The sequence below is a fragment of the Chrysemys picta genome, chromosome 23 (assembly GCF_011386835.1).
Source record: "Chrysemys picta bellii isolate R12L10 chromosome 23, ASM1138683v2, whole genome shotgun sequence".
NCBI classification, from domain to species: Eukaryota; Metazoa; Chordata; order Testudines; family Emydidae; genus Chrysemys; species Chrysemys picta.
Window position 1 is genome coordinate 1,848,903 of NC_088813.1, and position 12,612 is coordinate 1,861,514.

At 46.0% G+C, this 12,612-nt stretch overlaps 1 protein-coding gene across 12 annotated transcripts in view; it reads left to right on the forward strand.

Moving 5' to 3' along the window:
* Positions 1-3,831: 3,831 nt before the first annotated feature.
* EYA3 (EYA transcriptional coactivator and phosphatase 3) overlaps positions 3,832-12,612 on the forward strand; it is a 132,090-nt gene continuing 123,309 nt past the window's right edge. For 4 of the 12 annotated variants that reach the window (XM_065577220.1, XM_065577223.1, XM_065577225.1 and 1 more), the window contains exon 1: positions 3,842-3,988. The gene's annotated coding sequence lies outside the window, so the exon portion shown is untranslated. Of the gene's footprint in view, positions 3,989-4,146; positions 4,415-8,735; positions 9,019-12,612 lie in introns of those variants that run through there. The other 8 variants (XM_008172922.4, XM_042861693.2, XM_042861691.2 and 5 more) reach the window with 6 other exon arrangements.

The following is a 12,612-nucleotide window of genomic DNA, read 5'->3' on the forward strand; positions in this document are numbered from 1 at the left end:
GCTCTAGAAATCATACAGTGTCGTACTCGCTTATTTGTCAGTGTTTGATTTTGCAAAGGGACACATTTCTGTTTAGCCAAAGTGAGCAGAGATGCCTCGTACTTGTGTGAACAGTGCAGATAACTTCTGCTATATTTGTGGTGAAGTGACTTTTGCATCACAAAAGCGCAGTATAACCACTATGGTTAAGAAAGCCTATCACCTTTATTTTGGCTGCAAAATTGGAGATCAGGACAAGAGGTGGGCCCCAAACATATGCTGCAACACTTGTGCAACAAATCTTCACCAGTGGTTGAACAGGAAAAGGAAATCTATGCCTTTTGCAGTGCCAATGATTTGGAGAGAGCCAACAGATCATGCCAGCAATTGTTACTTCTGCATGGTGCCTCCAGTTGGGAAAGGTGTGTCAAAGAAGAAAAAGTGGACTGTGCATTATGCAAACATTCAATCAGCTATACGCCCAGTACCCCACGGAGAAGGACTGCCGGTTCCTGATGCACCAGAATCATTTTCACTTGAGTCAGACGAGGCAGAGGAATAGGATGAAACTTCTGGTCCTGAACAATCAATGTCACAGGACCCACATTTTCTCCCATCCTCCTCCTCTGAACCACACCTCATAACACAAGGTGAACTGAATGACCTGGTCAGGGATTTGGAACGACCCAAGAGTAAGGCAGAGCTGTTGGGCTCCAGACTACAGCAGTGGAATCTCCTGGCAGGTGATGTTAGGGTTTCCATGTTCCGTGACCGTCAAAAGGATCTTGTCCCATTCTTCTTCATGGAAGGTGATCTTGTAGCCTGCAACAACCTCGATGGTGTGATGGTAGCCCTCAACATCGTTCACGATCCAGATGAGTGGAGACTGTTCATTGATTCATCGAAGACGAGTCTTAAAGCTGTTTTACTGCATAATGGCAATGTTTTGCCATCAATTCCAGTTGGTCATGCAGTCCATATGAAGGAAATCTATGACAACATGAAACAACTTTTGAGGTGCATAAACTATGACCAACATCAGTGGCAGCTTTGTGACGATTTGGAAGGTTGTTGCTCTCTTGCTTGGTCTGCAGACTGGATACACAAAGTACTGCTGTTTTCTCTGCGAATGGGATAGTTGTGCAAGAGATTCCCACTACATCAAGAAAGATTGGCCACTCTGACAGTCATTGGAGCCTGGGCGGAAAAGTGTTCAGCATCCACCACTTGTTGAATCAAGGAAGATTTTGTTACCACCCTTACACATCAAGCTGGGTCTAATGAAGAACTTTGTCAAGGCCATTGACAAAACACAAGCAGCTTTCAAGTACCTCTGTGGAAAATTTCCAAGGTTAAGTGAAGCTAAGATAAAGGAAGGGGTCTTTGTTGGTCCTCAGGTTCGTGAACTTCTTCGAGATGATGCATTTGACCATGCACTGCATGGCAAGGAAAAGACAGCATGGAAAGCCTTCCAGTTAGTGGCAATAAATTTTCTCGGAAACAACAAGGCAGACAACTAGAGGTTGTTGGTGGAAAACCTCCTCAAGGCATACAAAAGCCTTGGTTGCAACATGTCACTAAAGATACATTTTGTGCACTCTCATCTAGATCTTTGTCCACCGAACTGCGGAGCAGTGAGCGACGAGCACGGCAAGCGATTTCACCAGGACATTGCAACAATGGAGAAACGCTATCAGGGCAAATAGAGCCCATCAATGCTTGCAGACTATTGCTGGACAGTGACAAGAGATGCTCCATTTAATGAATACAAGAGACAAGCCAAGAAGCGCCAAGTAGACACTGAATAGGACTAAACTATGTACATAATAGTTTTTTGCCTTTTGTTTCATAATACATTTTATGTATATAACCCTTTTGCTGATTTTTAAAGTGTTACATAAACAGGACAGGTGAAATATTATCATGTAAAACAACCATAAACACATGAAAAGACCTAGGTTTACAATTTATGATTAAAACTCTATCTACACAATATACATAAAAAGAACAGGAGTACTTGTGGCACCTTAGAGACTAACAAATTTATTAGAGCATAAGCTTTCCACGAAAGCTTATGCTCTAATAAATTTGTTAGTCTCTAAGGTGCCACAAGTACTCCTGTTCTTTTTCCGGATACAGACTAACACGGCTGCTACTCTGAAACCTGACAATATACATAGACATAAAATGTAAAAACTTAAATATCTTAGAAACAGTAGCCAATCAGTTGTTTTAATTGTCATATTTGAATTCAGCACATCAAAATACATAATAAATAGCACATTTTATCTCTGAAGCAGACGACTTCTCAAAAATTGTAGACCAGTGTTATTGGACCAACTTCTGTTGGTTGGAGAATCTTTCAAGCTACACAGAGCTCTTCCTCTGGTCGGTGTAGCTCTATGTAGTTTGAAGGCTTGTCCCTTCCACTAACAGAAGCTGGTCCAATAAAAGCCTGAGCTTCACTGCTCTGGGCGGGGGAACCAAAGCCAAAGGGCTTTCAGCCCCAGGCAGGGGGCCTGTGACCTGAACCGTGTCACTAAGGGATGTAGTCCTCAGGTTTCGGACCCAGTCAGTGAGACTCAGGCTTCAGCTTTGGCCCAGTGCAATGGGGCACAGTCTTCAGCTCCAGATGGTGAGGCTTGGTCTTGGGCTTTGACTGCTGACCCCAGAAAGTCTAACACCAGCCCTGGCGACCCCACTGCATGATCAGGGTCTCACCCTGTAAGCTCCCATGGGCATGGCTCACACCTTCACTTGTTCCTGTGTCATGCCTAGCTTGGGTGCTCAGCTACCAGTACAGTAAGCAAACCTCAGCATCAGGCAGGAGTGGTGCTCGCCACCTCGGCAATAGACAGCACGCCTCCTCCACACATCCCGACTGTTTCACTGCATGTCATGACATGCCAGAGCAGGGGGTGGGCAAACTACGGCCTGTGGGCTGGATTTGGGCTGCCAGCCATTTCACTCCTGCCTGTGATTTCCTGCTGGGGAGCGGGGTCTGGGGTTTGCCCCGCTCTGGCATTCCAGCGGGGGAGCAGGGTTGGGAGCCAGAAGCAGCGACATGGCCCTCCGGCTCCTATACGTAGGGACAGCCAGGGGACTCCACTCTGCACGCTGCTCCCACCTCAAGCGCTGCCCCGAAGCTCCCATTGGCCGGGAACCATGGCCAATGGGAGCTGCAGGGACCGTGCCTGCGGAAGGGGTAGCGTGCAGAGCTGCCTGGCCACACCTCTGTGTAGGAGTTGGAGAAGGGACATGCTGCTGCTTCCGGGCACCACTTGTGGTAACCCCAACACACTGCCCCAGTCCTGATCCCCCTTCCGCCCGCCAAACCCATCTGTCCCAGCCCAGAGCCCCCTCCTATACCCCAAACACCTCATCCCCAGCCAGTGCCCTCACCCCCCGAGTCCCCTCCCTCATTTCTGGCCCCACCCCAGAGCCTGCACTCCAAACCGAGCCCTCACCAACTCCAGCACTCAGACCCCAATTTTGTGAGCATTCATGGCCCGCCATACAATTTCTATTGCGCCAGACGCTCGGTCCTAGGCAGGCTGACGAGCCGGCACTGAGCAGCTCCTGGGTGACACCTCGTGGGCCGGACTGGTACCTGTAGGGGCACCTACAAAGGGGAGGCGGGCGGGCCTCAGGCCGAGGTGCCGCTTTCGCCTGGTTTATGGCACTAAGCCAGGTGCCCCGCGCTCCCCACAGCTCGCCCCGGCTCCACAGGCTGATCCGGCCTGACCCGGCCCGAGCGGGCCAGCGTCGCTAAGGCGACCGGCCCAGCTCCCCGCTCGAGCTGAGAACGAAGAAAGAACCAAACCAAGCCGAGCCGGGCCGCTCCTAACCCCACCCTAGCGTCACTTCCGGTTGAGCGGGGTTCTGCTTCCGGGTTACGCTGCCCTGGCTGGGCTCCGAGCTGAGTGTTCCTTGTACCGACTGCCACGGCCGCTGCCATGTCCCCCACGGGACGCATTGCCGGGGTCGGCTCCGGAGCTGCCTCCTCACGGTAAGAGGCTGCTCCGCTGGCCTCTGCAGGCTCCATCTCGCGAGACCCAGGGACCCCCACCATAGCAGCCCCCCCCCCGACGAGAGATACTCACGCGTGTCTTGCCCCCCTTCCGCGTGGATATGCCTAGCCCCTCCCCGGGACCTGCAGGCGGGAACTGAGCGGTCTCCCCGTCACTGTGCCCCCCACGGCGCTGCTGCTACTTCACCCCGCCAGGCCTCCGCTGTGTGTCGGGGCCGGAGCGCCCGGAGATGGATCTCCTGTGGGGCCGCGGCTGGGTGGGAGTGTATGGCAGCTGAGCTTAGGAGACAGGGGGCTTGTGGTCACTGTAGTGACTAAGGGCTGGCTGGGGGAGGGGGGATAACCCCTGAGCGAGCCGTACAAATTAATGTGAAGGTTTCTTTCGTGTACAGCCTCAGTGAAACGGTCAGTGCCTATAAATGTACCAATTTCCTTGCTGAGTCCTTCCATCCAACTCCAATAGCCTCTAAACATGGACTTACTTTCTGTACCTGTGGCTAGCTCTGTTTCTGCAGCATGAAAGCCTATAGAGCATTAACCATATTGTGATGTATTGTCTGGATTCTAAATACAGAGTTCCAGATTGTTAAGAAAGCATGTGCTTGTGGACAATTAAATGAAAACCTCTTCTCTATATGCAGCTACAGTAAAAAGAAAGCAGCAAAGAGTCCTGTGGCACCTTATAGACTAACAGACGTATAGGAGGATGCATCCGAAGAAGTGGGTATTCACCCACGAAAGCACATGCTCCTATACATCTGTTAGTCTATAAGGTGCCACAGGACTCTTTGCTGCTTTTACAGATCCAGACTAACACGGCTACCCCTTTGATAGTAAAAAGAAACAAGATGTTAGGGCGCATAAGAATGGGATGGAGAATTAAAGACAAAATGTAATACCATTATATAAATCAGTGTTACACCCTTAGCTGGACACTGTGTGCTGTATTGGTCATGCCATCTCAGAAAGAATGTTGTAGAATTAGAGGGGTTTTAATTCACTTTTCTCTTATGGTGACTTCTGTCTGTAGCTGTACAGGAATCCTAATTTTCACTATCTGGGAAAAGTTTGCTGTTCTGCTGACATTATGTAGCCGTGGCCTTTCCTTTCCTTAAAATCATGTCATTGTGAATACCGTTGTGCCCTTTTGTGATGTGATTTTGATTGCGTACAGTATATTTCACAAATTTTTAATTAGACCTTAATGCTTCTTATCACTTAAGATTTTAGGAGTGAACACTCATTTATGGCTTAGATGGTTTAAACTTTATGTGAAATTGGACTTTGAAATGGTCACTGGCCCATCAGCCTAGAATTGTGTGCTTTGCATTTTGTGGTACTGACTGCAGCAAGTCCTAGATATTGGCTGACCATAATTCTCAGTCCTGATTCATTTACCATCTGTAAACATTTTTAACCTTTAATGTCTAGTTGTAGGGTAACTTTTGAATTGGGCTGTATATAAAAAAGTATCCGTATTTTGCAGAGTGTGTGGTAATAGGATTTGTGGAAGAATCTCCATGATAAGCTAGCATACTGTTTCTTAGTTTCATGTGCCACAGGCTGAGCTTATTGGTGTAAATAGTGGGCCCCACAAACAGCTGATGACTGTCCTGGATTTATGGTGAGCTTGATCTTGGTCAGGATCCAAAGACACACAGGAAGACTGGGTAAAGCAGATTGGAATGTTTTTGTTTGATGGACAGATCTAGTTATTAAGATAAAGTGGTCCCAAAATGTTGTTCTCCTTGGGTATTGAGGTGTGCTAGAAATGTATACAGTACATTGGTGTCAACGGTATATTGGCAAGTCAAAATTGCCCCTGAATTAATATTTGGAAAAATTCAACCTGATACCAGTAGATTTTTTTTTTTTCATGCTTTGCAGTGCTAGGCTAGTGCAGGAGAATTTGAATGTGAAATTGACTAAAAACTACTTTCATTGTCCTACCTGCGAGAAATGGAAAAAGTAAATGACATTAAAGGTGTAAAGCTAATTAGATTTTTAACATTTTCAGTTTTAATCTTTGTAAACTTGTAAAAATGATACTTAAGATGACTGCCTCTTTAATGTGCCAAATCAGGGTGTAAGGTTACAATATTAGGAAGTCAGAGATACATGAGGTGGTTTGAAATAGTGTCAAGCTTTGCTATAATAGATCTTTATGGTGGGGAGAGACTGCTTAAGGGAACTCTCGTTTCCTAAGCCCATAAACTCTAGAATTACTGGCAGAGACTGCTAATTTTTATTTAGTACCACTGTGGGCAGTGCACGTCTGAGACAAATGACAATGTTCCTGCCCAAGGACTAACAGTCTGAAGCCCTGATCCCACTAGCTAATCCGTACAGACTCCTGTGTCCATGTGGATGAGGTCAGTGGGGCTCTAAATGAACATAAAGATCTATCACTAGATATCAGCTTGCAGTATCACGACCCAGGTTACTACATAATGTGATGATGCATTATAGTGATCAATAAGGAGGTGGTGGGAAAAAAGAGGACAAAGATTACAGCAATATCTACTTTGGCTAGTAATACATTCATGTACCTTGTGGGTTTGTAACTTGGATACTTCCACTATAAGAGCAAGAGTAAGGTTTTATATATCTCACAGAAGGGATTTGTTTTAAGGAGAGTCTTGAGAAAGAAGATGAGGCATGGTGAGCTAGGGATCCCGGGCAGCACAGGGCCAGTAGCCCGGAGCCCCTGGACTTCCAGGAGCTAAGCAGACCTGTCACACTGAGGAGATTTAAACTTCAAGACTCCTTATAAGAAATGGAAAGGGAGGTGGATATTTTTTGCTGTTTTTAAAATGAAATAGGCAGCTAATATTGTTTTTAAAATTATTATGAACAAGTTTAAGCTTTGTTGTAATGTGCGTTGTTTGCCTGAAGACCTGAATGCTTGTGTAGGAGGAACTCTTTGAGTTGGCTTCTTAAATACCTTTATGCTGTTTCACATCTGATACTCCTTGATGAAACACAGGAGCCTTGTCTTATAAAAGGCTTATTCAAAGTGACACAAGCTACGAAAGTGAGATCTTGGAAGAGTGTTGCCATTTTCATAATGTAATAAAAATACTATAATGATTAATAATGGTGTGTAATAAGCATGTTATAAAAACAAATTTTATATTCCCAAGATCACTGCTTTTATAATTTATACTCAGGTAAAGGAGAAAATCCCTGGAAATACTCATTTTTAGGAGGGGGATTGCGAGACTTGACATTTTAGTGAAAGGGGTGTGTTGGGTTGGATCACAGAACCCCCCTTGGGAGCTGCCACCCGATGTGACAAGACTACTTCTACCCCTGCTTTCCCTGCCAGCTCGGGACCCCAGCACCCTGTCTTGCTGAGCCAGACATGCCCGTCTGCTGCAACAAAGACCAAGGTTTGAATTACTTGCCCCAAAGCTGCAGGTTTACCTGAAAGCAGCTAACAGAAGTGTTCCTGCTTTAACACGCAGATGCCCAACTCCCAATGGGGTCTAAACCCAAATAAATCTGTTTTACCCTGTATAAAGCTTATACAGGGTAAACTCATAAATTGTTCGTCCTCTATAACACTGATAGAGAGAGATGCATAGTTGTTTGCTCCCCCAGGTATTAATACATACTCTGAGTTAATTAATAAGTAAAAAGTGATTTTATTAAATACAGAAAGTAGGATTTAAGTGGTTCCAAGTAGTAACAGACAGAACGAAGTAAGTCAGCGAGCAAAATAAAACAAAATGCACAAATCTATGTCTAATCAAACTGAATACAGATAATCTCACCCTTAGAGATGCTTCAGTAAGCTTTTTCCTCAGACTGGACACCTTCCAGGCCTGGGCACAATTCTTTCCCCTGGTACAGCTCTAGTTCCAGCTCAGGTGGTAGCTAGGGGATTCTTCATGATGGCTCCTCTTTTCGTTCTGTTCGACCCATTTATATATCTTTTGCATAAGGTGGGAATCCTTTGTCCCTCTGTGTTTCCACCCCCCCTCACTGGAAAAGCACCAGGTTAAAGATGGATTCCAGTTCATGTGACATGATCACATGTCACTGTAAGACCCCCAAGCCTTCATTCCTCCCAGCCAGACTCACAGGAAGGCTTGCTTGCAAACAGAGCCATCTAGTCAATTGTCCTGGTTGATGGGAGCCATTAAGATTCCAAACCACCATTAATGGCCCACACTTTGCATAATTGCAATAGGCCCTCAGAGTTATATTTCATATTTCTAGGTTCAGATACAAGAGTGATACCTTTATACAAATAGGATGACCACACTCAGTAAACAATAAGCTTTGTAATGATACCTTACGAGAGACCTTTTGCATGAAGCATATTCCAGTTACATTATATTCACCCATTAGCATATTTTTATAAAATCATATAGACTGCAATGTGACGAGGGGTTCATAGGTTGTTAAAGTTTGGGAACCACTGGTCTAAAGGCAGGGAGATGCACAAGGAGGTGATGGCCAGTTTGACTACTGCATTATCTTGATGTAAACTTCCCTTTTCCATTCGCACCCTGACACCACCTACAATGTGGCTATCCATTTTTAATACAGAAACTTACAGCATATTGAGAACTTGGAATGCAGTAAAATATCAAATAAATAATCTGGACACTGTCCTGATTGTGCAGTGCTGTGGGAAAGGACTTAATCAGTGTGTTCAGAATTATTGTTTGATATCTGGATGTATTTGGCACAGTTCAGGGCTAGCTGCACCCATATCCTTCACAGTATTAAGCTGGGTATTGTGAAGTTTGTAACTTGGCTAATTTAACCTGCATTAGGCAGAAACTTGGTGTATAGGATTGTCACAGGGTTTTTATCTCTATCTAAATAGGGGCACCCTCTCTTCAGATGTTTCCTGCACTCACAGCTATAATGCCTTCTGCATTGGCCTCTGGCCTCCTAGTCCTGGAGCACCTGGCCCTTACAACCTCTCCAACTTCCCTCTTGTAGGATTTTATACAGCTGCTGGTCTTGATCAGCTACTCTCACCAAATAGTCCTGTAAGTATACTTGGGTCTCCCACAGTCTCTGTTGATTTTCCAGTATCTGTCCCCATATAGCATGGACCCATCCCTGTTGCTTATGATCTCCCTTCTGTTAGAGTGGCACCTCCGGCATCAACTCTGGTATGGGATAACTTCTCTCGGCCAAAGAAGTCTGTACTGTAGGAATCTCCATCTCTCTTTCCCTTAGGGGTTCTTTCTTTGTTATGGCCCCTTTGTCAAGGTTCGACTCCCTTACAGTATCTAACACCTCACCTTGGGGTGCTCATCATGCACAGTCTGTCACTGATCCCTTTTGTCAGGGATGACTATCATGCCCATATTCACCACCAATTGTGATGGGGTCGTCTACAGTGCTCGATGGGTGCCTCCTCCTGGTGGTTCTGGGTATTAGCTCTGAGGCCGACGCCCCTTCCAGAGGTTGCACTTTGTCATTGTCTCTTTCTCACTCTGTGCCCTCTTTTTCACTGCGGGAGCTGCAGCTTCCTCTTCGGGATTCCACCGTCCGTCCAGGTCACTCGGCAATTTCCCCTTCCAGGTTGGTCGTTAAAGGTTCTCTCCAGAAGGAGCATCAGGCAGCCCTCACGCCTGCCGCCCTGACTGTCGCTCCCGCAGTGATGCCAACAGGCTTTGTATCCACTACCCTTAGTAATACCGGTTGGCAGGGAAACCCAGGCACACCCTCTACTCTGAGGGCCAACCCGGGGCCCTTAGTAAACAGTTAAGGTCTGCATCTACCCCAACCTTACTGTTCTTACCCCTGGACTCCTTCCTACCATGCTGCTTCTCCCCTACTTCAGGCAGAGGGACTGCAGGATTCCTCCCTGCTGATCCTTACATGGTTGTGGGCCTCCTGGCTTTATAGAATCCCCTCCTGTCCCCTCACAGGTGAGCTTCCTTCTAATTAGCTCCCTCCACACAGCCTAAAGGTCCCCAGTTTGCAGCTTAATTGGCTGATTTGGCCCACTGGGTCTAATTCAGCTTTTGCAGGGCCAGTGTGGGGATTACATCCCATCACAAATATCTTCTCCAGCTATAATCTGAGTCCATGTTTACGCTAGAAAGCTTTATCAGTAGCATTTTTGTCCACATACAGCTCTCTGCATTGCAGTATTTCTAGAGCACATGCGGGCATGACTGCCTTTGCCAGTGCCACATGTCCTCACTGAAAGTGGTTGTATCATCAGAAGATGGTATGGGGCACTGTGGGTAGGCAGCCCAGTGTTCCTGTGCCACTGTCCAGTGTGTTTTCTTGTGGGAGGTTTTTGGAGTGCATTGGGGGATACCAGCACTCCTCTCAGGGAATTGTGGGAACTTGGCATTAAACGCCCACAATTCCGTTTGATACTGTAATCTTCTCTTTTTGTGCCATTTATAAAATTCCTAAAGTTCCTCTCTTACATCCATCTGTTCTTCCTCATGCTACTTTTCAATCTTTTTGCCATCTCACTGGCAGAAGCATGGCTGCTGAACAGATCAATGGAGTTCTCATGTCTGTTTTAGAGACTGGGCACCAAATTCTTCTGTGTTTATGGAACTTCAACAGCTACCACAGCGCCAGCCATGCAGCAGTGAAAACCGGAATACCAAGGAGGGAGTGGATGATGCAGATAGTGACTGACAACTGCTAGCTGCTGCAGGCATTCTCTGACCTGGTACATGCAGTGGAGTGGTATTTCTGGGTCTGTGAGTTGAGCACCAAGTGGTGGAATCAGATCGTGATGCAAATTTGGGATGATCAGCCGTGGATGCAAATTTTTCACATGTGGAAGGCCACATTCCTGAAGTTGTGCACTGAGCTTTCTCCAGTCCTCCAGTGCAGAGATACCAAAATGAGAGCTGCTTTTGACAGTGGAAAAGTGGGTGACGATCGCACCCTGGAATCTTGCCATCCCAGATTGCTGTTGATCTGTGGACAATCAGTTTGGTGTCGAAAAATCTACAGTAGGGCTGTCATCATCTAAATGTGCAAAGCCATTCAGCACGTCCTGCTGCCAAGGACTGTGACTCAATCTGGGCAATGTGTAGGAAATAATAGAGAAATATTATAATAGAGATACTATGCAGTGGGTTTCCCAAACTGTGGTGAGATGATAGGACACACATCCCCATTCTGATAATCCTCCCTCCCCACCTTGTTTTTGAGACTATAAATAGAAGGGGTACTTCTCCATGGTTACGCAAGCATCGGTGGATCACCAGGGATGTTTCACTGATGTGAACATTGGGTAGTCAGGGAAGGTGCATTGTGCTCACATCTTTAGAAGTATAGGACTTCTTGAAAAGCTGCAAGCTGGGACACTTTCCCCTGACTGATGTATTAACATTGGTGGGGTTGCAGTACCAACTGTGATTCTCAGTGGTACCCAGCTTACTGTTTGCTTCCCTGGCTCATGAGACCGTGCAGCAGGGACCTGGATGGCAGCAAGGAAAGATCTAACTACCACGTGAGCAGGTGCAGGATGATGACTGTTGAATGTGCATTTAGTAGATTGAAAGGACGCTGGAGGTGCCTCATGATTCGGCTGGATCTCTGTGAGCCAAATATTCCTATTGTTGTTGTTGTTGTTTGTTGTGTTTTAAATAATATTTGTGAAGCAAAGGGAGAAATGTTGTCACGAGGTGGAAAGGAGTGTCTGCTGATCTTTAACAGTGAACTTCCAATATGTTTAAAACAAATTTCAGTAAGGTTTAACTTAATTCAGTAAAGTTCATTCAGGATATTGCAGGAAATTTTCAGTCTGTCACACTGCTCATCCCTCTTGTATCCCAACTGCGACATCTTCTCTGCCATGTCCAAATTATTTCAGAGGGTATTCCTCAGCTGGGCTTGCACTGCCTCTTCTCCCCACAGGCAGACAGAAACCAAGACTTCTTTCCTGGACCAGGCAGCAGCACATGGCTTTCCTGCAGCTTCAGATGGAGCCAGGTGGGCTATCAGGAAGAGAAGCATTTCAAAAACACTCTGGGATTTTCAAAGGCTTCCAGTCAGTCGGCAGCAAAGAACAGAACTGTGGCCAGAGCAGTCACTATTGTGGGGACAGGGGCACTTGTGAGAATGTGCTGGAAGACTGTTTTTACGAATGCAGTGTCGACACAGGCATTTTATTGGTGGAATAGGGCTGGTAGGTGGCTTCTGTCATTTGGGGAGGTGGCGTAATTTGATCAGAAAGTCAGAGTTTTACCAGTAGGATTCAAAATTGAGTATGGATGCTCACAAGGATGTGCCAAAATAAAGCATGTTTTACCAGTAAAACTTTGTAGTGTAGAACAGGCCTAAGTCACCTTAGATGTCTTTTTAGTTGACAGAAACAGTATTTTGTTGTTGTTGTTGTTAAAGCTCAGTGCTCCTCTTTCTACTTTCAACTAAAAAACAAATTGAATTTTAATTAAAACTGAGACTTGGCAGGCTGGTACATGCCATGTACTACACCCGTCCAGTGATTAGGTCTTCTAAAAATCTTTGTTATTCAAGTTTGAAAAGTGACATTATCAGAAGCCAACTAGCTAGAGACCTATGTATAAACGTGACCTTCCAAGCAATGTTCAGGAACAGCGCTCTGATAAGAATCTGAGCAGCTGCAAGTAAGG